Source organism: Lutjanus erythropterus, chromosome 12_unloc_1 (assembly GCF_056507025.1).
Source record: "Lutjanus erythropterus isolate fLutEry1 chromosome 12_unloc_1, fLutEry1.hap2, whole genome shotgun sequence".
Lineage (NCBI taxonomy): Eukaryota > Metazoa > Chordata > Actinopteri > Lutjaniformes > Lutjanidae > Lutjanus > Lutjanus erythropterus.
The window spans coordinates 186,202-191,472 of NC_139341.1; the positions used below are offsets into that span (position 1 = coordinate 186,202).

The 5,271-nt window shown below is 38.5% G+C and overlaps 1 long non-coding RNA gene across 1 annotated transcript; it reads left to right on the plus strand.

Moving 5' to 3' along the window:
- Positions 1-332: 332 nt before the first annotated feature.
- On the plus strand, positions 333-4,876 carry LOC146304433 (uncharacterized). Its single transcript, XR_014769356.1, has 3 exons — positions 333-419; positions 3,173-3,265; positions 4,449-4,876. It is a non-coding gene; the product is annotated as an uncharacterized LOC146304433 (long non-coding RNA).
- Positions 4,877-5,271: the final 395 nt, after the last annotated feature.

The window sequence follows — 5,271 nt, forward strand, 5'->3', positions numbered from 1 at the left end:
TAACTTACAACATCTTGAAATTTTTTTTTTTTATTATTTTCATTTGCAGAGGTAAACATGTAAATGAGTGTTGATCTGTGTTTGTGCACTTGTTCTTAACAGGAAACAAACATGTTCCAGAGATGGAGAGACAAAACTCACAGGAACACACCACTCCGACCACCACACCACCATCGATCTGTGCCAGGTAAATAAGAACAGCCTACTCCCATGCATGATATGTGTCTCTTTTTTATTGTGTATTAGTGGTATATAAGCATGTAATGTACACTGTCTGTATTGTGCTTTTTTTATATGCATCAATGGTGTAACATTTTTCTCTTCCTCTCACAAGGCTCTGACAAGATGTGAAGTTGGACACACGTCAATGAAGCAACAAGCAACATCAGCAGTCATCTTGAGCTGGAGTCAAACATGCTGTAAGTCAACTTTACAGTTCATAGATTGTGCATACCATTAGTATGACCAATAGTTATAATGTGAAAACATTTAAAGGTTCAGTCACTGCTCCTTCTGTTTTGCTCTGACACTCAAGTGTTAAACAGAGATTTCTGTGATGTACATGCGCAAAACCACAGACTGTTATGGTATATGCCAACTGTCATATCCTTTTTTTATGTTTGTGTGCTTGTGTCCTTCATGAACAACAAACAGAAATCAAGGAGGGCTCCAGCAACATTTGACAGTGCTTTGCACAGCTAAGCCACACTGAGAGGCTACGATGAATACACCTGACAACTGCCTGACCTGTACCTCGTATGCGACTGTGTTTTTCTGTGAGTCATAAACACTGTAGTGTTACAGCATGACTCTGAAAACTGTTGATTTCCAGACAACAAATAACTGTGGGTTGTTTGTGTTGGCCGTCTACATCATCAGTCTTATAGTGTCCTCTCCTCTCGTCACATAACCAGAGCCACATAGACCGAGGGACAGGAACAGGTAGTGCAGCTATATGTCTTGACCAAACGTGAAGTAGGACACATGTCAACGAAGCAGTGCGGTACCGACAGCAACACTTGAGTGTGCTTTGCACAGCTAAGCCACACTGAGAGGTTACGACAAATATACCTGACCTGTACCTGGTATGTGACTGTGTTTTTCTGTCAGTCATGAACACTATAGTGTTACACCATGACTCTGAAAACTGCTGATTTCCAGACATGGCGCTAAAGTTTCCTCTCCTCTCCTCTCCTCTCCTCTCCTCTCCTCTCCTCCCAGGGACAGGAAAAGGCAGTGCAGCTATGTGCTTTTTACTCAACATTCATTGCTAATCTTCAGATGGACCCAGACCATCTGTAAGTATCCTATATAGCAGGGGTCCCTAACAGGCGGACCGCGGTCCGAGTCCTGACCCACACGCCGTCCTATATGGACATGGACCTATAACCAATAAATTCTTAATAGATTTTAAATTTTGATGGGACGCTTCTATTTTAACTGGCGCAACTATTCTAGTCTTTCTGGCGCTGGTTTAGCTGATCAGAAGGGCACAGACCAACTGCAGAGAAGCCGCGTGTGGAGGAGACTGTTGTTAATGACTGAGTTTATTACAACAGTCAAAACTTATGTGATGGTTAATGACATCGACACCAACCAGATGCACTTATAAAATTAAACAACTGTATAAGGAGGCCTATACTTAAAACGGGAGAGTCTGTGTTCCTCTGTGAGAAACTTTGAGATCTTCTCACAGCAGAGTGAACAGGTGAGGGAGGGGAGGAGGGCACATTGATCTAATCAATCACTGATACCGTCGTCATCTCGGACTGATTAAAAAATAAAAATGCCAAAATTGGTGACAAATCAAAACTGGGTGTCCACACAAATAAAGTCTTTGTGTGAAACACTGCAGAGTGTAACATCATGCTGTTTACAGACAGTCTGCTGTCATTAGTTTGACAGAGAGACAGAGAGGGTCGTGTCTAGAAGGGAACCCTAGACCTGCGAAAGATTGTGCGAGTTTGATTATTTTAGTAGAAATAACGAACACAAATCTTGCGAGAATTGTGCAAATAAAGAGTTAGAGCTTCTAGACACGACTGAGAAAGGTGCGCAGCTCCAAAAATAGAAAATCATATCGTGGTGTCGATGTTTTTAATGTGGCAGGCTGCCATAAATAAAACACTATTCACTGAAACACTGATCACTGACCTGCTGTGATGGAAAAAAATACTCAGATTCTTTACTTAGGTATTTTTACATTGTGGTATTAGTGTTTTTACTGAATTACAATTTAAAAATTTTGCATGTTATTGTTTCCTTTTTTGAAAAATCAACATTTTTATTGCTGTTGTTGTAACTTTAATGGTATTCATATTGGTATTTTTGGATGACTAAATACAGACCTGCAAACTCATAAGAGGAGAAAAAGGTGGCATGTTGGAAAACCAGTCCCAAGTCACCTGGGGGTCTGGGAGCGTCCTGCTCCAGAAGAAAAATGTGATTTTAACATGTGAACAAAACATTCTGGTGACTGTTTTAGTTAAAAGAGTTAGTTGCATCTTCTGTTTGTGGTTTCTGCAGACATTACTACCTTTACTTTTACCTTTGTACTTGGAAAAAGAGTAGAAAGTAAAGTAAAAACAGTAAAAGCAAATCTACAGTAAAAGTAAAGTTACTTTACTGAGTATTTTTACTTTAGTAATTTATAGTTGTTCATTTAATAGACCTGTCTTATCTTCTCTTTTGTATATTACCATTGTCCTTAAATAAAGCAAAAGTAATGTAATAGAAAAAAAATGCAGACCACGCAATATTTCTTATCTGATTACTCAATTAATCGCCAGAATAATTGATAGATTATGCTTTAATTTTACCGGTCCAGCCCACTTGAGATCAAATTGGTCTGTATGTGGCCCCTGAACTAAAAAGAGTTTGACACCCCCCTGATATGTTGATACCACTACTACACTACTTCAGTATATATCACTCTCATAACACAAGTTAGACATTATGATGTTCCGGACTTTTGCTTTAGGAAATTTTCTTTAACTGGACCTCTTTGAATTTTAGTTGAATACCCCTGCTATATAGGCTTGGTTTTTAATAGAGTTAATACTTGTTTACAGTTAAATGTGTACTTGTTTTCCAAATCTATTTGTAATGATGTTCTTCATGTTTTTTCTGTTTGCCTCATTATAACATTTATAATGAGATTTTTCTTGTCTAGAGCCAACGCTGCGTTGAGAGAGTCTGAGAGTCCTGAACGGCCAGCCGAGATACGTCTTGTTTATCATCAAAGGAACCACTGACAATACTTCTGGTAATCATAGTTTGAATGTAGTAGTAGTTCTGTTAGAGCAGTGAAACTGAGTATTTTTATGTGTGTGGGAACCTGTAAATTTAGAAATGAGTTGATAAGAAATTCGGAGTAGAGACTCTGTTTAAGCATTTAAAAATCTAGATCAATTAGGACATGCTGGCTATGACTTTTCTCATTCATAACAGTCATTGTTTTTTAAATTCTTAAGCAACAGACAGTCAAATGTTGTACATAATTCAAACATTATTATATCATAAAGGTAGCTATTGAGTGTTCATCATTGCACTAAATTAATGTTACACTGCTTTATAAAAACATTTGTGTGTGTGTTTCTGTTGTTTCAGAATGGCTCGACCAAATAAGCAGTTTGTAGCAGAAGCAGAATTCAAACATTGTGATATTATAAAGGCAGCTGTTGAGTGTGGGTTAGGGTTACCAGCTACACCCAGCACCTTGCCCACTCGATTTCTTGAGCGCAGTATCTTAGAGTTCCGCACACTGTTTGGTGATCAAAGTTCACAACTGTCTGAACATCCCAATACCAATGATCTGGCCAACTGCTTCAATTCAATCTGCTTGTCTACTCTCAATGCCATTGCACCTCTTAAAGTTAGGTCTAAGTCCTCAGCAAGAAAACAACCCTGGATAAATGATGACATTCGCAGCTGCAAAAGAGAATGTAGGAAAGCTGAGCGCAGATGGAAAAAATCCAAGCTCCATGTACATCTCATTACTATGAAGGGGTTATTGTTACATTTTAACAAAATGGTCAAGAATGCAAGAACATATTATTTTTCTGACCTTATTTCCAAACATCAACACAATCCTAGAGTTTTATTTAAAACGGTTGACCAGTTGCTAAATCCTCTCCCCCCCTGTGCCCCAGCTGGAAGTAATGCTGATTGTGAAATGTTTTTACCCTAAATTCCTTCAGGGGTCCATCCTCTTTTGTAAGAATGAGCAGTTTTTGAAGCAATGTGACCTTCTGACCTTTCCTGAGAGTTGGTAGTTAAGGTTTGTTTCATTACTTGAGGTGTATTTCACCGTCAATATTGTTATTATTTTTATTATTGTTAATAGTGATTTTGAGGACAGTTTTGCTCTAATTTTTGGTCTGAATGCCTTCCTTTCGATATTATTTGGGTTTATTACATTGACACCAGGCCTTTTCTCTGTATTTCAGAATGGTCTGGTGTAAGTGAAGACCTGAGCCAGTGCAAGCTGCATCCCCCAGCAAGGTGAAAGGACTGCCACAAAGGAGGTGAAACAGCACAATAGCCGAAGTTATAAAGACATTTTTTCTTTATTCTGTGAGCCATATGGCTCCAAAATTCAACTTCTCTGGACTAATTTCATCTTTTGTGACTCTCTTTTAGAAAATAATTATGATATTTTATTTTACTATTGCTTTAGAGGCTTTGCAGAGGCTGTAAACTGACTCTCCATGTGCTGCTGAATTGTTTGACCGTTCACTTGATAGGCCGTGCAGTGACTCTTTTTGTCCAGCAGATGGAGCCAAGCTAGGGCTGGGCGGTATGACCCAAAATTCATATCACGGTATAAATTGAATCCCTTCACGGTAACGGTATATATCGCGGTATAAATGTTGCGGTGTAAAAGTGTTTTTGAATGGGTTTTTCTAAAACAACAACAACAGCAAAGATATAATGTAATTTTTGAGCATTTATTGTGCAGAAGAACAATAGAAGTAAGGATAGTGCCTCAGAAGTACAAAAATTCTTACAAAAAAAGTGGATATTGTAAACAGTACGTCAAGTAAGAGAGGTTTTCTATAAGACAAATGGCAAAAACCGTGAAAAGGTTCTGTAAACCTGTAAAAATCTGTAAAAAAAATACCAAAGTAAAGAATGTGAGTATTTTTTCCATTACAGCAGGTCAGTGATCAGTGTCTCAAACTCGCACGATCTTTCGCGGGTCTAGGGTTCCCTTCTAGACACGACCCTCTCTGTCTCTATCAAACTACAGACAGCAGACTGTCTGTAAAC